Source organism: Balaenoptera physalus (genome assembly GCF_965194825.1).
Source record: "Balaenoptera physalus genome assembly, chromosome: 4".
Taxonomy (NCBI): Eukaryota; Metazoa; Chordata; class Mammalia; order Artiodactyla; family Balaenopteridae; genus Balaenoptera; species Balaenoptera physalus.
Window position 1 is genome coordinate 26351032 of NC_138891.1, and position 25905 is coordinate 26376936.

Genomic DNA, 25905 nt, shown 5'->3' on the forward strand with positions numbered 1-25905 from the left:
TGTTACCAAATTCAAAGGTTTGAATAATCAATCTCTCAATATGCTATTTTCATATTTTTAAAGAATTTGTGCCTATGCTAAGGTGAGAAATTATCCATCTGATACTTGCTTATTTTTAACATGAAAGTGACACATCACGTCAAAGCCTATTTCTAAGGAAGTTTTTGTTTTCACCGCTGAGCTGAGGTAAAGGATTTTTTTCTCCAGCATCTCAGGGGGACTGCTCAGCATGAGGAGTGCACTATTCTCAGGAGAGGGCAAGCCAGATGTTAGGTGGGATTCTGGAAGGGTCTGGGCTGAGGACTGTGAAATGCAGGCTATGTGGGTGATAGAACTACTTGCAGAGAAAGGCTGGGGAGAGAGACTCATTTTTAAATAGCTGCTCAAGGGTGAAAACGTGGAGAAGGAGAGCTGCTAATAGATGTGTGTGTGTGGAAGGGGGGTGGTTTGCTATATGATGCACAGTGTGAAATAACTGTGCCACCCTTTTAAGAAAACTCATAACACATGTGCAAGTTATTCTTCAAGTTTTTTGTAGTTTCTTTGTTCTTTAACACAGAGGTGAAAGGACTCGGTGCTTTGTGTTCAAATTCCTTTCTGGGTAAGGGAGAGAGAGCACAGAAGAGGTAGCCAAGCTAAGTTCTTTAAGCAAAGGCTGGTTCATCGGACTGACAAATCCTGGATTCAGGCCAGCCTTTCAACATTTTGCAATGCCAAATATTTCACTTTTATCCTCACTGAGGAATGATAAGACCTGAGCAAGATTCATGGTTCCTAAAATGAATGTGAGCTGGAAGAAGACACCAGTTCATGCAGAGTAAGAACTCTCTTAGATTGGACTGCTGGGCTCTTCAGCATGGTCACCTTCTCAGCTTGAACCCCACACATCAGCAGAAGCCACTTAATTAGTTTACTTTAAGAAACCACTATCACAGGAATCAGGAAAAACCCAAATTCATATAATCAGTATATCTTTCTCCTTTTAAGTGAGCCCTTGTGAGCAGCCAAATCAGAAAAAGGACCTTTGTTCAGAAGGCTCCTTGTTGGGATGAAATCAGATCAGGCAGAAACACTAACTTGAACCTTAGAAGGGGGAAGGTCTTGCTTAAAAAAAAAAAAAAAGCAAAAAAACACCCTATAAAGTTCACTGGTAATACTCCCTGCATCCGTAACTATACCAGGACTCACTGGAGATCAAACACTATGAAGTCCAGCTGCTAGGTCAGCAGGTGCTCCTTGACTGAACAGCCCCACCTTATTGGCAAGCCTTTCTTGGGACATGGCGATTCGTTCAGTCTGGGGACAGCCAAGACTCCTGTCTTTCTAGTTACTTAGCATATGTCCTCTGCTTTGATCATCAAGTTTAACTGTACATAAGCAATCTTATTTCCTTACTTTCCTACACCTTGCTGAGGCCCACAGTGCAGGTGCCTGAGAAAATACTCCCATTCCCTCCTAAACAGCAGGGCTATAATTTCTGTATGAGAAGCTATGCAGTCACACATTCCTTTCTAAAAAGAACTCTCCCCTAAATTTCTATTTCTCCTTATTACTTAATTTTAAAGACTCTAAGAAACCTATATAAACTTAAAGGTATAAAGATCTATAACAAATTTAAATTATATTCCTTCTTAAGGTTTAGGCTTTGAACATTAGTAGAAGATATGGCTTTGTAAGTATCTGTGTCAACACCTCATTTTGCTCCCTTTCCACATTTTTAGAGTCAATAGTAAATTCTTCCCTAATCTCCTCTTCATTAAGTCCAAATGGAATTCTAGCCTATCAACCACTTATGTTTATTTATTTGTTTTTATTTTTGTTCTTGTTCTGCATAAAGTTAAAAAATGGGAGGGAATGCATTTTAGAAGGCTCTGTGCTTCCTGGGGCAATGCAGTATCACAGCAATCACTAAGTCTAAGTGTCCTGAAAAAAAGGTCTGGAAAACATTTACTCTGCCTACTTATATATTGGGCCTGTTTCCATGGCATTCCCAGATTTAAGTAATGCATGGGGCCCTTCTCTACCCATTCCGATTAATCATTCATTCACAAATATTTACTGAGCATCTCTACTCTGTGTCAAGCACTGTATGAGGTACAAGTCATACAAAAGAGAACAATGAAGTTTATATCTAGAGACAGTGTCTACAAAATTTTTAAACTGAGCAATACTATTAGGAAAAAAGAAGCAGTACATCCATTATTTATTTATAAGTAACATACATGTGTTCCTGGACTAATATTGTATATATTATAAGAATTCATAAAAATAGCCATTTTAAATGGATCAGATTTTCAAAAGTTAACAAGAAATATATGTTCTAACATTTTCTCCCCACACATCACTGGATCAATTTGCATAGCAATTAAGGTGTGGAGGTGCCCTACTTTGAAGACCATTGAAACTGTTGACCAATGTTTAATGCATCTGTCATTGACATTGAAACAGTGAATTTGTAAAGTGGAAGTGTATTTTTTGAACTATTTTACAGATGAATAGACCTCTTTCAAAATGTTATGTGAATTTAAGAATTATATGTCAATGTAGGAAAACAACTTAAGAAGAAATATATTTTTCTTCAAACTTCTGCAATTTCCCAGACACAAAATTATGCTATGTTATGATTTCCGATTGGTAACAAATAATACATGGCATGAAATGAGTATCTCAACTTGGAATTTAGACAAAGAATATAAATATTTTATTTTACAGTTCTACTTCTTTACCTCTGTATTAATATGAATTAAATTTAATGACATGCCAATACAATATATAATATAGTCATTACATAGCATCTTGTAAACAAATAAAACATTAACTGATTAATAATTGTGATTCTTTACTAAATTTTTCTTTAACAAATAATGGAGGTATTGTTGCTTGTTGTCATAACTCATCTTACTGCTACACTAATAACTCTTTTAAGGAAGACTTTTCAGAAGATGAATAAAAAAGGTAACAGCCATAGACCTAATTGCTAAGGATGTGTTGGGTAAAGGGAAACATCTTGTCATTTTTTAAATATACTAAAATCTTAAAATTTAAAAATATATACATATTTGTAAATAAATGTATATTTGTGTATGTTTGTATCTATAAGCCATAGGATTTGAAAAGAGAATGAAGTGACGCTACATGGGAAATTCCCTTAGTAGGAAAGCAAATCTTCGAGATTAAGTATGAAAATAAAATACTGGAGGTCAACAGGGAGAAAACAGTTCCTTGAGAAACTTCAGTAATCAATCCCCAAAGCTTTTAAAAGCCTCATTTTAGATCTGATGTGGAATTGGAATATTTTAAATGGAAAAAACATTACTTCAAGTGAAAATTTTTAGCTGGACTATTAAAAAAGGGGATGGCTATATTTGAGCTCTCTTGATCTCAAGGTAACTGAAATTCATATTACTACGTGAAAGAAGCTTTACCTAGAAAGGTTACATACTGTATGTTTCCGATCATATGACATTCTGGAAAAGGCAAAACTATGTAGACAGTAAAAAGATCAGTGGTTGTCAGGGGTAGGAGGGTGGCAGGGGTGAACAGGCAGAGCGCAGAGGATCTTTAGGGCAGTGAAACTATTCTGTATGATACCACAATAGTGGATACTTCTCATTACACATACGTTGAAACCCGTAGAATGTACAACACCAAGAACGAACCCTAATATAAACTATGGACTTTGGGTGCTTATAATGTGTCACTGCAGGTTAATCAATTGTAACAAATGTACTACTCTGGTGGGGGATATTGATAAAGAGGGAGGCCATGCATGTGTGGGAGCAGGGAGTATATGGGAACTCCGGACTTTCCTCTCAACTTTGCTGTAAATCTACAATTGCTCTAAAAAAATAAAATCTTAAAAAAAATAAAGCCTACTTAAAAAATCTATAAGCTCTTGGATGCTACCATTTTTAAAAGGAAGTAAATTTTTTTCAAGTAAAATTGTAATATTGTTTCCTCAGGTTTTAAAACATTCCACTATTGTGATTTTTAAATGAAATCATATTACTAAAATGAGCCATTTTATACATAGATGGTCCAATGAGTGTAAAAAATATTGACAAAGTTTTGGTTGGTTGAAGTACCTTTCTATAAATGCCATTGACTTTTTCCATACTCTTGTTTGAACAAATAAAAGCAACAATTAATTGGAAAACATTTTTAGTTTGGCACATGCTCAGAAAGACAACTCAAAATATTCAATAAAAGACCATTTTCAGGCTGTACTTTGAAGTAAAGCAGAAAACTGAATGAAAAGCAGATAATAGACCAGGATAGAGGGAACTGTGAGGCAAAGGATCAAATAAAAATTATTGGACATCCCCAAGAACCTTCCAATGGCTTAAATGTGCCCTACAAATAGTTTCAAAGATCTGTAATTTTTATCCTTAAAGCAAGATCTAAGGGGGGAAAAAATGCTTTGCTTTTTGTGTTTCTATAGTATTTACCTCACTACATAAAAATGTTAACATGAATTTCTCCTCTTATAATAATGATGTCTCAGAAGTTTTGATGTTGTAAGTAACAGAAAACTAGACGTAAACCGTGTGACACACTGCTAGTTGTCTCCTAAATCTATCTCCCCCTTCTTGCTTAGTAATCAAGTTTTAGGTAGGCATGCAGATGGAGACTACAGTTCCCAGTCTGCTTTGTAGCTTGATAGGACCATGTGATTAAATTTAGACCAATATGTGAATAGAAATAACGTTTGCCATTTCTAGGCTTTGGTCTTAAAAACACTGGGGATATATCTCTCCAGCTTCTCTTTCCCCTTTTCCTACAGGCTGGGGTATAGACATGGCAGTGACCCAGCTTCAACTATTCCCCAAAAAGAGGTAACCCTAGTGATAGCAGAGGAATAAAATGGAGGGTTCTTGGTTCCTGGACAGCCTCATGGAGCAGAGCTGCTTCCTCAGCCTTAGATGGTCAAGTCAAACTATAACACAAGAAAGAAATAAATTACCATCTTATTTTAGCAACTAATTTTGGGTTTCTTTTTTTTTTTTTTTTTTGGTCTCTTTGTTATAGCAGCTTAATATTTACCCTAAGACAGAACAAATTTAAAACTAAAAGGGATTTACTGACTAATGAAACTAGAAAGTCTAGGGTTTCTGTGGGCTTCAGGATTGGTTTGATCAAGGAGTCATTCCTTTCTAGGTCTCAGTCTTCAATGTATTAGCCTCATTCTGAGTCTGGCTTTCCTACAGTGGTACAACCATTAACCAATCACTGAGATCCAAACATGAGAATATAAAATCTACTTTGAGCCTGAACTTCATGCCTCACCCTAGAGCCAGGGGTGTATGAAGTCATTGTGTCTACCAAAATGAAAATTCAGGGAAGTTTCTAAGAAAAGAAAAATAGAGGCTGGAGAGAAAGTCACACCACAATATTCACTACATGTGATTCTCAAAATTCTCATTCACTGGGAATTTTAAAAAAAAAGAAAGAAAAGAAAAATGTTCCCAGGTCTGCCCTTTCTCTGTAACTCCAGCCACTCCGAGAACCTCTGCCTAATAAACTGTGAGCTTCTTATTTGTTTTTGCTTCCCCAGGACTTAGGATATGTGCCAGGCACACAATAGAACCCAAGAGATATTTGTTTAATTGAGTTCACTTAAATTAAGTTTGAAAGAATAATTAGGAGAAAAGAGAAATCGTATTTAGGCAAAATTTCAGGTTAAATTTTTTTAACTTCAATCTTAAGTTTGGGATATTAGGGGACTAGGCTGAATGAAATATCTTTGAAGAAAAACAGGAGTCTCTTGGATAGATTAATATATTTTTTAAAAATGTAAAGGGAAGATATAGAAATCATTCACCTTTCTTTCATGAGGCTTTTGTTACACTCCACCAGGGGAAGAGTGAGGTGGGATGCTGACTGCCAACAGCGATAGGCAGTATGGAATATTTGCTGAAGGGATTAAAGTTGCAGAGGGTATAGTCCATCTCTAGCCAGGACCCCAGCTGACAATTATAGACAGAATTGTGGTGTTCAGAGCTGGAGAGCAGGCCAGGAAAGTAGCACCATAAGAATGCTGTCTTGAGGAACTTATTCCATTCACATTCTGCCCCTTCTCAAAAGCAACTTGGAAAGCAAGAAAACTCTAGACCATACAAAGTATAATTATTATCATTCCAGCCTCTGAAGTCCATCTTGTCTGTGCAGACACATTACAGAAAATCACACCCTTCAGGCTTCTCCCAGAAACCGTATGTTCAGGGCCTACAATGTTCCACTTGAGCAAGAGCGTTTGGCTTTGTGGCTACATCCCTGTGGCCCACTGTCAAAGGAAACATCTTTTCTTTTTCTTTTGACTAGGCTGAGCTAACCATAGGGTAAGGGCTGTGGAGAACCAGATTCCAATCCTCGGCTGGCTTTAAACATACTACTTAGGAGAGAAAGCCTAATAAAGCAAACAGTGGTGAATGATGAAAGATGTGTACATCCTATAGACATTAGATCATAAACTTCTTGACAGAATTGTCTGTCTAATTTGGTCTCTTGATCCTCTAACAATGAGCTCAAAGAATAAAAAATGTTTCTTTTTATGAAAAGTTCTTCATACAGAATAGCTATGCTGTTTAAGTGAACTGTAGGCAGAGTAAATAAAATTGTAGTAGCTAACTGACAAGTCCTAAGATGTTCCTAAAGTGTTGGAAGATATTTTAAAAATCGCCTTAAGAAAGCATTGCTAGATGCTTGAAAGTGATATCTAATCATTATTATTAATAAATATATAATCACTAATCTGTTTTATATTCATTTGTCCCAAACTAGTCCTCAAACAGTAATCATTCCATTTTATATATTTGTTAACAATAAAAAAATAGACATAAAATGTGTCTTTTACAGGCAAAATTAATCTATTGTGGTAGAAGTCAGAATAATAATATGAGAAGGATGGGTATCAACAGGGAAGGGGCAGAAAGGAACTTTCTGGCAGGGTGGAAATGCCTATATCTTGATCTGGTGATGGTAACAGAGGTTTATATGTTTGTAAAAATTCATCAAGCTTTCCTTTTAAGATTTGTGTATTTTACTGTATGTAAAAGATATCTTATTTTAAAATATTTTTAGAGTATGTTTTTTGCTTAGGCGAAATCCTAGATTTAGATGCTTTTGGCTTCAAAGATTCATTTTATCTGTAACAGCATGAGCATAAATACTACATGGTATGTTGCAGAGGCAGCATTTTCTTCACGTATGGGCAAAAACTCCTGTTGAAATTCTCATCACATTCCACACAATAAATTAGTTCCTGAGGTTGGTTAATATCGCTGGAAATTAACAGTCTTTTAAGGTAGTTTTTTTAAAATGGTAAACTAAGAAAATCCTGCAACTCCAGCTAATTTTGCTGCAGTTTTGCAGCAGTGAAAATATATCTTTGTCTGTAGTCCAACTACCATAAAATCCTGTATCCCTGAGATTATAAACCTGTGGCTATGATTATGTCACTGGTTTAAATATAACTCTTTCAATATAGTTAAATTTTGAGAATAAATACAAAATTAGAAGGAAAAAATAATATATGGTACACCCAAAATTTTGAACACAAAATTCAGTGTTAGGATCAACTCAAAACATGATTTTGTTTTTTTCATTCCTTTTTGACACTCCCACCCCTACTCCTCAAAACACAAAGCCTGTTTAGGACATCAATCCCTCCACATACAATTATTTATTCAGTGCTTATAAGTTCCTAGGCACTGGGGCAATAAAGGAAAAGAAAGTAATGGCCCTTTCCCCAGAGAATTTGCAATCTAAATGAGGAGACAGAACAACTCATTTAAAAATCATTACTTTTAAAACATTTAAAATTTATTTTATTATTATTAAATTACCATTTAAAGAAAAAAATGATAAAAGATACCATACATAGTGGTATGCTGGTAAATGTTTAACAACTGGCTCTCCAGGAAAATGAAAAAGCCTTGATTTGTAGCTTTTGCCAATTTCTATGTTGTAAATACTCTCACCATGGCCTGATATCAAGGTACTAATGTGAAATCAAGTGGCTGGCAAAATTCCTCCAATTTTGACCACCTGCTCTCATGAGTTGGTATATACCGGTTCTGGCACACCACTGCTTCAATATCTAGTGAGAATGCAAATTATTTCTATAGCAGCTTCAAACCATGTAGAATTATCAAAAAATTCACTTTATTAAGCATCTACTAAAAATCAAGTACTGTGTTAGATATTAGGAACAAAGAAGATTAATTATAGTCTCTGCCCTCAAGGATTTTATAATCCATGAGAGTGGGATTAGATAAGTAAGCCACAGACTATAAATACGATTAGTAAATGCCATGGTAAGGGAAACGCAAAGGAGGGAGCAAGTAACCGGATCATGGGTCAGAAACGCTTCCAAGTGGAGGTGATACTTGAGTTGAACGTTGGACACAGGTAAGACGTACTTCCTCTCAAGCACTATTGGTGACCTGACTTCAGCAGATCTAACACTTCGAGGCAGGCAAAAGTTATTTACCAGAAATTTTGGGAAATGCCGTATTATTTTTTCCTTATAAATCTGTTCAAAGGTAACAATTTTAAATAAATATTCAAATCAATTGATAGATGACAAAAATAATCAAGTGAAATAGTAGCAGTTTTCCTAGTGATTAAAACCAAATATCTTAATACCTTTTACCAGCATTTCCTAAAGTAAGTTCCATGGAGTGTTAATAAGTCATGTTCAAAATAAAATGTCATGGTTAAGTAAGCTTGGGAAACATTTAGTGAAGAAAGTTAAACAGGTTAGTTACTGCCAGTACTTCCCAGAGGCTTTAATCTTCCCCTGTGCATTGTGATCCTTCAAGAGTGGGTTATAACATGACTCCTTTGCAGAGACTCATAGGATTAGTGTTCCAAGAAGTAGACTTCAGGAATTATAAAAGTATAAATGGCTCATTAAAAGAGTTTTAAAGGGATTTTTTCCCAACAGATTCTTTGTGACACATACCTAGTCAAAACAGTAATATCTCTGTCATTAAGATACCATGAAAAAAATCACCACTTTAGTTCTACTTCATCATCTCTCAATTGTAGCATGGATAGCATAACACCTGACAATTGAGAATAATTTAAAATATCTCTAGAATCGGAACTTCCCTGGCAGTCCAGTGGTTGGGACTTCGCCTTCCAGTGTGGGGGGATGCGGGTTTGAACCCTGGTCGGGGAGCTGGGATCCCACATGCCTCGGGGCCAAGAGACCGGGACATAGAGCAGAAGCAATATTGTAACAAATTCAACAAAGACATTAAAAAAAAAATGGTCCACATCCAAAAAAACACAAATCTTTAAAAAAAAATAAAGTATCTCTAGAATGGTAGTAAAGGTGGTACCAAACGTGAATAAATACTATGCCACTTGTTAAGCCCTAATGGCATTTGGTGAGGTGACACAACAAACCTGTGCCTCCAAATCTTGGTTCACTGCCAGTATCAAGGCTGAACTTATGAATAATGAATTTTCTCTATGGTAGGAAGTGCCAGAATGGCTCTTTTGCCCTCATTTTCCACAGGGCAGCTTTTGGTACCATCTTTATAAATTCCTTTCTTATTTACTTTTTAAGGCATTTCTTGGAGTCCTCTAATAAAGAGACATCCACCACCCACACACCCCAGGGTTTAGTCAATACTTAGCAGACTTATCAGCTGTTTTCTAAGTGACAATCAGCAGGAAGCTTGCCCTGAGAGAATATATTCAGAAGCAAGACACTTGCGTTTGGAGGAGAGGGGAAAGATTTGTGCACAGTATGGGTTTCCCTTAGAACACAGCAGTCAGGTTTGGTAGGCAGTGAATTATCTGTGTCTGGGAGAGGCACTCCAAAGTTGGAAGAATTTCTCCCTCCTTCTAGCTTCTCATCTCCTATTGGTGTCACACAAATGTCCAGTGGTGATGTAGTGTGTTAAGGTCAGCCTCCCAGGAGACAGAGGAGGGCAGAGAAGGGAGAACAAGGACGTGAGGGCCCACGAAGCATAATCAGCACATCTTCAAGGCCAACTAAACAGGGATAGATGCTACCATTTTGAAATTTCTTCTCCCTAATTTATGTTGACAGATGTTTACTTATTACCCAAAACAGAATATATCTAGTATCTTCAGTGTGTTTAGACCTAGGCCAAACAAATGCAGCCCACTGTTGCTTGCTTTGGTAAATAAAGCTATGTTGGAATCCAACCACACCTATCAACTCTACAAAAGGCAGAGCTGTAGAGTTTCAAGAATGATTTTAGGCTTGCAAAGCCTAAAATATTTACTATCTGGTCTTTGACAGAAAAAGTTTGCCAATCTTTCCACTCAAATTTTCTAAAATGTTTCCAAAGTGACTTAATGTTTATATTTTTGATATCAGATTTTCTCTGTGAAAAGATTCAGGTTATTTTACACTAAAAAGCAAATTATAGTTAAGTCTGATAATAGCTAGGCTAGCACATGCAGCTGAAAAGTGGGAAAATAAAATGTTTGTTTTGAAAATATCCTTTTTTAAGATCACAAACATCTGGATATTTCCCAAACATCTGGAACACCAACTGATTGACTCATTATGTTTAGCCAGGCGCATTTTGTAAACACTAGCAGTCAAAACTAAGCATTAGAGGTAAAAAATAATAATTTCATATAACATCCTTATACAAAATACTTCACATCGGCTTTCTTCTTTTAAAATGCACCAAGAGGTACAAAGAAGTCTATAATTCTGTCAGAGATTTTGGAGAATTTAAAGAATATGATATTGTCTTTTTCTTTATATCTAATTCGGTTATGAAATCTCTGTAATCTCATTGTCTGAATGATAGAAGATAATATCATTATGATGTTTTTTAAAAAGGCCTCAAAACTTAGAGTAAACAATGAACTTTTCAGTAACTGTATAGTAGAGTATCAGCAAAGTGGTGTGAGGAATTTCCCATCTCCGAACAATTAAATTGAAATAAAACTTGTTCCTTGGTTGCTCAATGTCAGCTCTTTTGATGTCAGAATAGCCATTGGTTAGAGCCAAATAGATTGTCATGAAAGGGTGTGGGGCTTTGGAACCAGACTGGGGTTTGACTGCGGGCTCGAATTCCTTTTAGGCTGTTTGGGCCAGTTTCTACTTAATAAAATGGGGATAATATTTTTATTGGTGATAGATATAGTATATATGGTGCCTGAAAAAAGAATAATAATAACAATAAAACAATGGCTCCCATTTATTGACTTGCTTACTATGTGCAGGCTACCAAACTCAGTATGTCATATACTTTACATCATTTAATCATCACAAAAGCCATAAAGGTTAAGTACTGCTGTTATCTATCATTCAGAGATGAGTTCATTGAAATGTTAACTTCCAGTTTACAAATTCTACCCTTAGAAGAGCAGCTACCAACCATCTACTGCCTACTACATGCTGGAGACTTGGCATTTATTTTCTCTTAAGGTTTAGAGAGATTAAATAGTTTGCCAAAGTTACACAGCTCATCAGAGACAGAGCTAGGGTCAGAGCCCAAGAAGAAAACCCCTCAGGGCCACTGCCTTTAACCTTTACTGTACTACCTCAGCAAAAAGTAGCTATTATTATTATTATTATTATTACCATAGGTATCAGTTTAAAAAAATAAACATAAAATCAATGTACTAAAAAGATACACCTATGCATATGTTTGAAACTTGACAAATGTAATTAGGGAATCAAATAGTTTCAGGTATAACCTATTGAATTGAGAGCATCTATCTTTGTACTGAATTGCAAAGTAAATATGAGGACAACTCCTAAAAGTCAAAATAGAGCTACGCACTAAGCACTCCACACCTGAATCCACTTTCCCAGGACAATCCTTCTAAGGAACAGAATTTGAAATTTTGAATTCCAAAGTTATGTTCACATCTGCATCAGATATCTTAAATAGTGTGTGTTGCTGAAAAGTGATAAAGCTTGCAATTATGTCATCTCAAGCTCTGAGAAAGTAAGGTGCAGTAATGTTTGTGAAAGAGCATAGGGCCATATGCAGTCCATGTCAGAAAAATCAATTTGAGTTCCTATGTTCTTGTATCCTCACTTCAGATTGTCAGCCAGAGCGATATGCAGAAAATATATAGCTTGTCTGAATTTGCCCTTGCCGAAATAGTCTCAGACTTATGGGATAAACAGATTAAAACTTCTATCTGAGATAGACCTTTTCCCCTCCTGATTTTTTGGTTTTGTTTTTTTTTAATCCATCATTGGATTTAGGGATGGCTGCCTGCTAACATGTCTACAAAGAAATGGCATATAACCAAGAAAAGTGCTGCAAAAGTTTGGTTTTTATTACAACATTTGGGCAAGTTTTGAAGAAGATGTCTTCAAACAATAAAAGGTAGTGTTCCAAGAAAATCAAAAATTTTGACCACCTAACTCTCAGCAAGCCATTTCCTGCAAATTCTGCAGGAAGCATAGAAACCGGTCCACGCTGTGCACTTCAGTTGGGGACAGAAAACATTACAAATGTGAACAGCCTTTTCTGTTCTGCCTTTTCATCATTCCATTCTTTCCACACTGATAATCAACCGGTAATTGATCCTTTTTTGGGTCACCCATTCACTGGAGAGTTTCTGAACATATGGGCATGCCACCTTCTGGTGAAAGGTGTTTATCTGCCATTTACAAAGGATTGGAACTTACACGGATCCTTTAAGAAAAAGGCAATGTCCTTGATACTTCCGCTTGCATGACAAATTATTCAACTGATTTGTTTCAATAATTTTCTTTTTCCAGAATTAAAGTCAAGTATTATTCATTATTATCATTTAATCTTAGTTTTAGCTGGTCAGTATAATGAGCAGAAAATAGCTAGGGAGAAATAAAGTCTATAGTCTGAAGGATTCCTGTCTTTCTCACACTTCCTAGGGACCTGTGGAGAATTCAAGACACAGCACCTTAATGTAGCCCCTGATTCAGAAGTCATGCTGAGAATGTACTTCATAGGTCTTAAAAACAGTCTGAATTTTGCTTTCCTTACTCTATGGTACAAGATTTGATAGCTTGAAAATAGATACTGAAGAATTTAAATTCTAAGTTCGTTTGGAAAATCTATAATGCACAAGAACTCACCTCATTTTTATGATTACTCTATCAATAGCTTAACAGTGCAAAATTAAGTTTATTCCTAAGGATAATAGACTGCTTCTATGGTAGCTTTTCATAGCTGAAGATAGGAGAGATTAAATTACCGCTTTAACAGTGAATTGCCGGGCTTCCCTGGTGGCGCAGTGGTTAAGAATCCGCCTGCCAATGCTGGTGGCGCAGTGGTTAAGAATCCGCCTGCCAATGCAAAGGACACGGGTTCGAGCCCTGCTCTGGGAAGATCCCACATGCCGCGGAGCAACTAAGCCCGTGCACCACAACTACTGAGCCTGTGCTCTAGAGCCCGTGAGCCACAACTACTGAAGCCTGCGTGCCGAGAGCCCGTGCTCCGCAACAAGAGAAGCCACCACAATGAGAAGCCCGCTCACCGCAATTAGAGAAAGCCTGTGCGTAGCAACGAAGACCCAATGCAGCCAAAAATAAATAAAATAAATAAATTTAAAAAAAAACAGTGAATAGTTTTAAATATTTTAATAACATGCTGATTTTTACAAGAGAACCTGAACTGTTCCCTCATCAATAGATAGGGTTGCAACATAAAATACAGGATGCCAGTTAAACTTCAATTTCAGACAAATAATAAATACATATTTTTAGTATAAGTATGCCCCCCCTACAATATTTGGGACATGGATTACTGAAAAAAGTTCCTTGTTCCTCTAAATTTCAAGTTTAAATGGGAATTCGGTATTTTCATTTGCTAAATCTGGCTTTGAATGGTTTTCAAGAGTTCAGCTGGCTATCAACACCCTTTACATTCACCCATTCATTCAGTCACTCACTCATTAATTCATTTAACAAGTATTTGAATACTTCCTATACTATTGTCAGCATGGGGAATAGTTTTGCAAAAATCCCCTACCTTATAGATCAGTGGTTCTCATTCTTAGTTGTCCATTGTAATCAGCTGGGGAACTTTTAGAAACATATTAATAGACCCCTGGATACAACCCTCAAAGATTCTGAATTACTTGTTCTGGGGTCGGTCCTGGTCATTAGACTTGTATAATCTCCCCAGGTGATTCTAATGTATGGCCAAGGTTGAGAACCACTGCTGTAGATGGAGACAAATTGTTTTTTTAGTCTTTATTTTTGCAATACCTGCACCTGCCACCAGGTGTGTCCATTAATGCTTGATTCACTCAGCATATCAACTCTCTTCATAGAAGCAAACCGCATACAATTTTAACTGAGATTTTTCCAAAGCAATATAACTTTTTTAAGCGAGCATTATACATTTTTTAATTAAACTATTTTGCCTCAATTTTAAAACTATGAGTATTTAAATAAATGCATTTATACATTCATTCAAAAATACTTATTTCTGTCTAAGCATTGGGCATTGTACCAGGCACTGGGGATGAAGCCATGAAAAAGACAAAGCTACTCTTCTTACAGGAGGGACAGACAATTCATATGGAAACAAAAAATAAATACTTCCTATGAAGAAAAAGAACCAAGGAATACAAAAAAAAAAAACTAAGTAGTGGAGAAGGGTAGCATTGTACAATAAAGCAATCAGGAAAAGCTTCTCAGGGGGACGTTTGATCAGACACCTGAATGAGGTGAAGGACTGAATCTGCAAAAATATCCAGTGAAAGGTAAAAGAAATAGCAAGTAGGAAGGTCCTGAAGCCAGAGAAAGCTTGGTGTACTTGTAGGAAGAGTTGGAAGGATAGTGTGGCTGGAGCAATGGTAGGGGGAGAGTGATATCAAATGAGGCTAGACAAGGGTATGTAGGCCCTTAGGCCAAGGTAAAGACATTGGGCCATATTCTGGGCTATGGGGCAACATATATGGTCTAACTTACAATGTAAAAATATCACCCTGGCTTCCATGTAGAGACTGGATGGTAGGGTAATGGTCTGGTAGGAGCAGGCAGACATTTAGGAGACTATTGCTGTGGTTTGAATAAGAGATAATGGCGACTTGGACTAGGATGGTAGGGGTAATGGTTTCAAGAAGTGGTCGGACTCAGGATATATTCTGAAAATAAACCAAACAGTTCTTGCAGATAGGTTGGATGTAAGGTGTGAAGGAAAGAGGAAGTAAGACTCTGAGATTTTAGCCATCTACAAAGATGGGGCTAAAAGGCTGACACAAGTGTTCTGTTAGGGCCAGGTTAAACTTGAGGTGCCTAATGGTCGTCCCAGTGGATAGGTCATAATAGCAGATATGTGTGTATGGGGCTCAGAGGAGCAATCAAGGCTGCAGATATAAATTAGATCATCACCAGTACATGGAAGTGTACCATTTTTCTCAAGTTTAACACATTGGACTGTTTTTAAACAAAGTGGTGCAGTCATTTCCTTTCAAAGTGAAATACTTTTTCTAGGAGTTATACCCATGACCTTCTCAACTACACTGGCACCTGATGACTTATAATCCTTTACTACAGAAAATGTATATAAAAGGAAACATTGCCCCCACAACTTTTTAAATGTCCCTGGGATGAACACAAGAAGTAATTGTGAAAATTATATTGGATGATGCATGAGGCCTTTTTAGACTATAACTAAAAAAACCTTCTCATGACTAAGAAATGATCGTTTTCAGCTGTAACTGCTTTTTTCTTAAAATTGTTTTATCACACATTTTAATATTCAAACAATCCAGTGGTATTTTTAAAATAGTAAGTAAATTATAAATAAAAATTAGATTTTTTATAACATTATATCTTTTAGAATGGAGTTCATACAAGTAGCATAATTTTTGATAGATTAAAAGGAGAATTTTAATATACTGACTAATCTTTATTATAATATTCACTAGAGAATATTCAGTTTGTAACATTGCTGGAAAGCTGAGTTTAGTAGAAAAAAAAGGATTTTGAGTTTCCTATTTGCCACTAAACTAGTTACATGACTGAACACAAATTGTTTAGCTGCCTGGAAACTTAGTTTTCTTATTTGAAAAAAAGGCTACTTCTAAATCTACTTCTAAGGGCTTTTGATTAGGTGAAATAGTGTATGTAAAAATATTTCATAAATAATAAAATTATACATGAAAGAAACAGTAAATAAATCATGGACTGTTGTCCACATTCTTTTCTATTAATAAATATCACACATCTAGTACTTAAGAACTCAAGGCAGATGGCAATGACGATAAAGTCGCTGTGAAAAATTAGTCACAAAGTATTTTAGACTCAAAAATATAAAGTCTAAAAATCTTACCTCTTTTTTTTTAACTTGTTTCTCTCGTGTTATGACTTTATTTCTTTTTCTTGGGTTGTTAAGGTGACTGAGTTTATCTTTTTTTTTTCCTCTCTATCTTTGATAAGGATAAATGAGGAATTTGAGATGGTAAGATTAAGGAGTCAACACTGACAGATGGAGAAAGAAGAGAACTATGAAGAATTCAGATAAGGCACAAATAAACTTCAACTCAGCTCTCTTTCAAAATTTAAAGTATAAGCAATATATAATTATGTGTTTACATTAGTGATTAAAATATTGCTAAAAGCTTTTTTAAGAGAGTTAATTTTAATTAATCATCAAAACACTATTATTGGTCAACTTAGTATGGAAACAGTTGTATTAAACAGCAATAGGATTCATTCCCATTTCTACCTCTGATACCTGGCCCTGTGAGTACTGGCTATGGAAGAAACAATACCATATATTGGATGCTGATTTAGACGCAAATAGCCTCCTGAAGAATATGAAAGTGGCACCACTTACTATTACTCCTAGTGATCCACTAGCAAAATTTTTGCTCCCTATACCTGCAACCTTACACTCTGATCTACAGGTCTGAGTTTCAAAGGGAGGAATGCTTCCAACAGGAGACACAGGTAGAACACTACGTGAAGACAGAGAACTGGAGTAACGCATCTACAAGCTAAAGAATGCTAAAAATTGCTGTAAACTACCAGAAGCGAGGAAGAGGCAGGGGAGGATCCCCCTGTATGTTTCAGAGAGAGCATAGCCCTGCAGACACCTTGATTTTGGACTTCTAGCCTCTAGATCTGTGACACAATAGATTTTTGGGTAATTTTTTTAAGCCACCTAGTTTGTGGTACTTTATTATGGCAGCCTTAGAAAAATGAGACAGCCACTGTTTTAATAAAACTTCTAGATTTAACAGGGCACAGAACTTGTTTAGAATGATTTACTATTTTCTAGGAACTATTAGCAAAGGGGCTGTGTCTCCTGTCTTTCATAAGCAGTTAAGAAGGAACAAGAAGGTAAATTGAATCAGGTAGTACAATCTTTAAGTAAAAAAAAATGTTTATGCTCTCCACAATTAAGCACATTTTATTTTTCTCACTTTAAGACAACATTAGGAGATTCTAGATATGTAACAACATTGGCAAGTAGACTTGGAGAACATGAGCCAATTTTATAAGTAACAGGATGATTTAACGTCCAAGGATGTACTTTTAAACTTTACGCAAGCCAAGGGTCTACAAGACAGGAGAGGTCATTTATGTTGTCCAAACTCCTAGAGCAATATTTGATTTGGGCCAAAGAAGTACAGACACTCCAGATAGATGGGAAAAGGGAAACGGGAAATTTTAAATAATACCAGAAGGAAACTTTTAAAGGAATATAACATCCATCATTTTGTCAACAGTGATTTGGTTAAGGCTGAGATTTTAGAGCAGTTCAATTGGATTTTGAAATCTAAAATGTGGTGTTATTTTACTGCTCAAAACACATTTTAATACATTGATATAACTCTGCACTTTATCACTAGTTAAAAACCACCAGAAAATCTGAAAAAAAATCTATAAATATCATAGTCAGAAATTCTTTAGAACTTTAACAGAAAAAACAGAAAATTCCATTTTGTGAGAGAGAAAATCATGGCATCTGAGTTAAAGGAGAGATTCGAAAAGTGGTTCCAGGAGATAGTAACAAGAAAGATATATTCAGTAACAAAAGTGGTAACTAGAAGCTAGCAATAACTTTTTAGTTAAAAGATCATGAAAAAGGCTGCTGGAAAAACCAAAAATCATAACCATATGTCAAGAGTAAGTACACAACATAAAAAAAGAAATTATTTAGACAAAGGGACATGCTAGGAATTAGATCGTTCTCATCAAATGGTTGGACTGACTTGAAAATATTAATAGTTGGACAAAGCTTTGATGATTTAGAACCTTTACATGGTGGAAAGTAGGTGAATAAAAATGGTTTTTATACATATGGTTACCAAAGGGGAAAGGGGGGGAGGGATGAATTGGGTATTTGGCATTAAGAGATGCACACTACTATATATAAAACTGATAAACAACAATGGCCTACTGTATAGCACAGGGAACTATATTCAATATTTTGTAATAACCTATCAGGGAAAAGAATCTGTATATTATATATGTATAACTGTATAACTGAATCACTTTGCTGTACACCTGAAGCACTGTAAATCAGCTATACTTCCATTAAAAAAAGTGGTTTTTATATTGCACTACCCAGCAATATTTCAACATTACCTTTCCCTTGAAGCTTAAGGATATCTGATAGTTGGGATTTGAGCAGATCAAGGCCCCAGAACTAGGAAATCACCCCCAGAGATGCTATCTTCTGGTGTGGAGGACCATATTTTCTAGAGGAATAAGTATAAACTATCATCTTTATATATTTATATTTAGAAAAGAGTAAATTAGTTCAAGCCATCTACTATGACCCTCTCAGAATTTTATGCCGGATCTTTTGCTTTTAGCTGGCTAAGAGAAAAAGTGAGAAGGTTGCATGAAACATTTTGCTGTCAACCCTGGAAGTGGATGTATCCCATCTACCACACTACTTTGTCTAGAATCCAGTCACAAGGCCATATTCATATTGCAGTTTGGGCCGGGAAAGGCAGTCTTCCTATGTGGAAGGAGAAGTGGGACTGATAAGCACCTAGCAATTTCTGCAAAATAATTGACACATACAAACATGCACAAATATCCCCTATTTTCATTTTGTTGGCATTTGCAGGTATGTCTGTGCCCAACTATTAATTTTCAGCCTTTCTGGATTAGATTGGTTTTAGATGAATCTCTTGAATCTACAGTTTATACTTAGGTTTAGCTCTATGATTTGACCTAAGAGATTCCTCTTTCACTAGGTGAGTTTATTTTATTTAAATTTATTGATCTGATAGATATGTTTGCTCTTAGTTTTGTCAAATTGTTTTGTTTTCTTCTTTTAACTTTTTAATGTTTATTATAAGGTTATCTTTTTTCTTTGGTTTAGTTTTAAGCTTATTTTCTTCCTAATAATTTCAATGGTTTTCTTTTTAAAATTAATATAATCTATCCTCTGATTTTTTAGGCTTGAAAACTCTGTTTGTTGGTTTTAAACATGTATAATAATTTGGTTTTGTATTAAATTCTTCTGATGTTCTTTCTTTTCCTGAGGAAAATGTAAATAATGTTGCATCATCTTCTAGCACTGATTGTAACTGGGATGAATTTCTATATAATTTTCTCTTTATTTTTGGAATAAGGTAAATTTTTAGGCTATTTATTGACATTGACTTATTTGTGTAAATGTGTTCTACAACAAGATCTTGCTGAAACTGCTAAATAGTTTTCCAAAGTGTTTTACTATTTCACAATCCCACCAGCAATGTATGAGTTTCTGTTGCTTCACATCCTTGCCAGCTCTTGTTATTTCTAGTTATTTTAATCTTAGCCATGTGAAACGATGTGTAGTAGTAACTCAGTTGCATTTCAGTTTGTATTTTTCTGACAACTATTGATAGTGAGCATTCTTTCATGTGTTTGTTGACTACCTATATTTTTACATATTTATGTAATACATATAGTTTTATATAAAATATAATTATAATATAAATATATATTATGTGTATTATACATGTATAATTATACACACATACACACATATATATATAAAATTTGATAGATATAACATTTTCTCCCAATATGGCTTACCTTTTCATTTTCTTAATCATGTGTTTTAAAGAGCAGAGGTTATCCTGAAAAAGACGAATAAAGTGGGAGGCATCATTTCCTGATTTCAAGCTATATTACAAAGCTAAAGTAAGTAAAACAGTATGATACTGGCATAAAAACAGACACATTGACCAAGGGAACAGAATCGAGAGCCTAGAAACATAATAAATCCACACATATATGGTCAACAAATATTTGACAAGGGAGCCAAGAATACTCAATGGAGATGACAGTCTCTTCAATAAATATCGCAGGGAAAACTGAATATTTCTAAGAATGAAATTAGACCCCTATCTTATACCTTTCACAAAAATTAACTCAAAATGGATGAAAGACTTCAAAATGAGACCAGAAGCCATAAAACTTCTAGAAGAAAACATAAGAAAAAAACTCCTTGACATAGGTCTTGGCAATAATTTTTTGGATATGACATCTAAAGCACAAGCAACAAAATCAAAGATAAACAAGTGGGGCTACATCACTAAAAAGCTTCCGTACAGCAAAAGAAATAATCAAAAAGTAAAAGGACAACCTACAGAATGGGGAAAAGTATTTGCAAACTGTATTTTTGATAAGGGGCTAATATCCAAAATATATAAAGAACTCATACAACTCAATAGTATAAAAAGCAAATAATCCAATTAAAAATGGGCAAAAGACCTGAATAGACATTTTCCCAAAGAAGATATACAAATGGCCAACAGGTACATGGAAAGGTGCTCAACATCACTAATCATCAGGGAAATGCAAATCAAAACCACAATGAGATAGCACATCATGCCTGTTAGAATGGCTATCATCAAAAAGATAAAAGATAAATGCTGGTGAGGATGTAGAGAAAAGGGAACCCCTGCACACTATTGGAGGAATTGTAAATTGGTACAGCTACTATGGAAAGCAGTATAGAGGTTTCTCAAAAAATTAAAAATAGAGCTATCATATGATCTAGCGATTCCACTTCTGGAAATATATCTGAAGGAAATGAAAATGCTAATTCTAAAAGATACATGCACCCCAGTGTTCATAGCAACATTATTTACAATAGTTAAGACATGAAAACAGCCAAAGTGTCCATTGACAGATGAACGGATAAAGAAGTTATGATATATATACACACATATATATATATATATATCACCATATATATATATATGTATATGATAGAATATTATTCAGCCATAAAAAGAAGGAAATCCTGCCATTTGTGACAACATGGATGGACTTTAAGGCATTTATGTTAAGTGAAATACGTCAGACAGACAAAGAAAAATACATATGATCTCGCTTATATGTGGAACCAAAAACAAAAACAAAAAACAAATTCATAGTAAAAGAGATCAGATTTGTGGTTACCAGACGTGGGGCTGTGAGGGTAATTGGATAAACAAGTAATAGGGGTGTAATATACAACATGATGACTATAGTTAACACTGCTCTGTGGCACATTTGAAAGTTGTTGAGAGAGTAAATCCTAAGAATTCTCATCACACACACACACACACACACACACAATTTTTCTTTTTTTTTTTTTGTATCTATATGAGATGATGGATGTTGACTAAATTCATTGCAGTAATCATTTCACAAATATGTAAGTCAAATCGTTATGCTGTACAACTTAAACTTATGCGGTGCTGTTTGTCAATTATATATCAATAAAACTGGAAAAATTTAACAAAGATACTATTGCAAAATCTAAAAATAACTCATTTATTAAAACCACTCCAAAAGGAACCAAGACTGTGACTGTGTCATAACAAAACACATAGTAATACAGGTTTACACCAGAAAGCAGTTATCACCATGAGATCTTTTGGCACCTCTACATGTCCTTCAAGCAAGGAAAAACAATTAAGTAAGGATAAACTGGGTGAGCATTGTAAACCAACAGCTAATAATTAAGAAGAAACTGGAAAAGAGAAAAGGAGTAGGAAAGTCAGAATCATAGAATAAATGTTAAAAAAAAGAATATTAGTAGATTTCAAACTAGTCTTAAAACATATAGCTGCTCTCACATTCTACCCTGGGATGAAGTGTGGTCTTACCCTGCCAAATAGAGTTTTAAAAGCTGCAGTAATTTCCTGGCATGAAGAATTACTTCAGGATGTTAACGGAGTCAGGATGCTCTCCTTGTTAGTACCTGCAATTTATATTCAGACAATTAGATCTCAGAATCCACATGCCCACTCTCTCAATAACCTTTGTAACCAGTTCTCCAGTTACTTTAGTTCCTTACCTCATAAAATATATTTTATATATTTTATTAAATAATTTGTTAAACTATAAAATTTACAATAAAAGCATTTTAAAAAAAGTTTTCAACTTTGATAAAATAAATTTATCCTTGTTTTTTTTTTTTTTTGGCCGCACCTTGCATCTTGTGGGATGTTAGTTCCCCAACCAGGGATTGAACCTGGGGCCACAGCAGTGAAAGCACCGAGTACTAACCACTGGACCACCAGGGAATTCCCCAAATTTATCATTGTTTTTGATTTCATGATGAGAACTTTTGGTGTTTTATCTCAAAAACTTTTTTCTACTCCAGTTCTGTGAAGATTTTCTCCTAAGTTTACTTCCAGAAGTTCTATGATGTTTTAGCTTTTATGTTTAGATCAATGACCCATTTCAAATTAAGTATCTGTAGTTTTTGAAAATTAAATCAATCTTTCATTTCTAGAATAAATTCCACTTAGTTATGATGTATTATTTTTATATATTGCTGAATTTATAATATTCTGATAAGAATTTTTGAATCTATGTTCCTAAGGGATATTGGTCTGTAGTTCTGTTTACTTACAATGTCTCTGTCTGGTTTTAGGGTATTAGGATAATGTTGGCATCATAAAATGAATTGGATATTGGTAATAGTTTCATTACCACTATTTTCTGAAGGAGTCTGTATAAGATTAGTGATGTTTTCCTTTTAATATTTGTTTTAATCTACCAGTCCAACCGTGTGGGACTGCTGTTTCCTTTGTAAAAGGGAAGTTTTAAAATAATCAATTTCATTTTTTTAAATAGGAGACTTACATGTTTTTTTCCCCCCATGCCAGTTTTAATTTGGCCTTTCAGGAGTATTCTATTTTATCTAAGTAGTCATAGTTTTTAACAAAATATGTCTTTACTATCCTTTTAATGTATGTAGGCTCCATAGCGTTTTCTCCTCTTTCATTCCTGTCTTTGGCAATTTTTGTCTTTTTTCATTTTTTCCCGATCAGTCTAGCAAGAGGTTTATCAATTTTATTGATCCTTTCAAAGAACTAGCTCTTTGTTCAATTGATTTTCTCTATCGTTTATTTTCCATTTAATTTATTATTCCATTCCTTATTTCATTCCTCCACTTACAGTGGGTTTAATTTTTTGTTTGTTTGTTTTACTTTTTAAAATAGAAGCTTAGATCATTGGTTTTAGATCATTGGTTTTTAAATGTTTCCTCTTTTCTAATATCAGCACTTAAAGCTATAAATTTCCCTGTAAGTTACTGTAGTTGCACCCTACAAATTTCGATGTGTTATTTTCATTATAGTTCAAAAATAATATCATTTCATTCAGTTCAACATTTTTTCTAATTTACCATGTTATTTATTCATTGACCAGTGGGGTATGTAGAACTGTGTAATTTAATTCTAAAATATTTAGATATTTATTTCAAGATAATTGTTGCCATTGTTTTCTAAATTAATTTCATGTGGTCACAGAATACATGCTGTATGACTTTGTTTATTTTACATTTATTGGAACTTCTTTTATGGCTCAACATATGATCTATCTTGATGAATATTTCCTGCCTATTCAAAAATAAGATGTATTCTGTGATGGGTGTAGTTTTCTATAATTTCAGTTAGGACAATCAGGGTGCTATTGTTATTCATGTTTTCTAAAATCTTAGAGAAATTTTCTGTCAACTTATTTTATGAATTACTAAACTGTGTTGAAATCTTCAACAACATTTATGGATTAATTTATTTTTCCTTTCAGTTCTCTTAGTTTTTGCTTCTTGCATTTTGAAGCTCATTATTAGGCACATACACATTTAGAATTATGTCCTCTTGATTAAATGATCCTTTAATTATTATGAGATGGCATTCTTCACTTTGGTAATATTGTTTGACCTGAAATTGATTTTGTCCTATATTAATATAGCCACTTTATCTTCTTTATGCCTAAAGACCTATAATTGTCTTTATATTTAAAGTGATTATTGTGGACACCATAAAGTTTGGCCTTGCCTTTCCATCCAGTCTGAAAATCTCTACCTTTTAATTGGACTGTAAGAATATTTGTGCAGATCCAAATTTCCATCTATATTTTTATTTAGCCAAAAATAACTTCCTTTATTTTTGTAGTGCTTGTAGCTGGACTGTTAATGATATATTTTCTTAGCTTTGTCTGAAAATGTCTTTATTTTTGCCTTTATTTTTGAAGGATATTTTAACTAGATATGGAATCTGATCAATAGTTTTCTTTTTCTTTCATTATTTTGAAGATGTTTTTCCGTTGCCTTCCAGCTGATATTGTCTCTAATGAGAAGTCAATTTTAACCCTTATTAATTCCAAAGCATGGACAATGCCCCCCCTTTTTTAATCTTTGGTTCATTAAAAGTTTTCTCTTTATCACTGATTTTCAACAATTCGATTTTATGTCCCTTGGTATGGTTTCTTGTGTTTGCTCTACTTGGGGCTTATTGAGCTTCATGGGATTGTGAGTTTATAATTTTCTTAAAATTTGAAAAAATATTTGACTGTTATTTCATCAAAAAAATTTCTGCTCCCCTCATTTGGAACACCATTTGTACTTAAGTTGGATCACTTGATATAGTGCCATAGCTCACAGAGTGAATATGTTCATTTATATTCAGCCCTTTTGCTCTCTGTGTTTTAGTTTAAACAATTGTTAACTGCTATATCTTTAAGTTCACTGATTCTTTATTTTACACTGGACAATCTGCCATTAAGCCCATTTATTGTTTCCTGTGTTTTTTTTTTTCTTTCATTTTGGATATATTTTTCAGGTCTCAAAGTTCATTTTAGTTCTCTTTTCATATCTTTCTTTCCTCTTATAATTCTTTAAAAATATTTCTAATTGCTATTTTAAAGAATGTGTCTGCTAATATCATTATTTTATTTATGGGTTTGTTTCTATTAACTAATTGCATTCCTAGTTATTAGTTGCTTTTTCCTGCATGTCTAGTAATTTTTGATTCAATGCTGAATATGATAATTTTCATGTTGTTGAGTCTGGATTTTTAGTTTTCCTCTAAAGAATGCTGACTTTTTTGTGTAACACAATTATTCATCCATTTGAGGTTGTTTAAAAAGTTTTGTTTGTGAGGTGCTAGACTAGCCTTAATGTGGATGTAATTTAGCCTTGTTACTAAGGTAGTACCCTTTTGAGGTCTCTGCTGAATGCCTGGACTGTTCACTAATGTTACTACACTTTGGCTGGTCTGAACTCAATATATCCCAGGTCTGTCTATGCTCTACCTTCTTGCTTTTCATTCTGGAAAGTGCCTCCAGTTAGAAAGGTAGAATGATTGTTGGACTCACTTAAGTGCTTTCCCTTCTCTTTAGGATCACAGCCTTGTGCTGCCTGTTTTCTGAAGTCTGAAAACAGTTGTCTCCTATACTTTGTCCAGTTTTTTAGTTGTATGCCAGTCTAGTACTTTTTACTTACTTTATTTCTTTTTTGTCTTTTTATTGTAAAACAAAATAAAATTACAGAAAAAAACACAAAAGAAAATGAATCTTAGTGAATTATTATAAGGTTAAATACCTGCTATGGTCTGAATTTTTGTGTCCCCCCAAAATTCATATATTAAAATCCTAATCACCAAAGGTGATGGTATTAGTAGGTGGGGCCTTTGGGAGGTGCTTAAGTCATGAGG

General features: G+C 34.6%; 1 protein-coding gene across 18 annotated transcripts in view; it reads right to left on the minus strand.

Moving 5' to 3' along the window:
• SLC9A9 (solute carrier family 9 member A9) overlaps window positions 1–25905 on the minus strand; it is a 683127-nt gene that overhangs the window by 639248 nt on the left and 17974 nt on the right. For 8 of the 18 annotated variants that reach the window (XM_082461227.1, XM_082461237.1, XM_082461232.1 and 5 more), the window contains exons 3-4: window positions 22066–22160; window positions 20000–20043 (exon numbers count right to left, since the gene is read on the minus strand). The exons of 3 other annotated variants lie outside the window; for them this stretch is intronic. The gene's annotated coding sequence lies outside the window, so the exon portion shown is untranslated. The remainder of the gene's footprint in view (window positions 1–19999; window positions 20044–22065; window positions 22161–25905) is intronic. 7 more of the 18 variants (XM_082461222.1, XM_082461225.1, XM_082461226.1 and 4 more) reach the window with 2 other exon arrangements.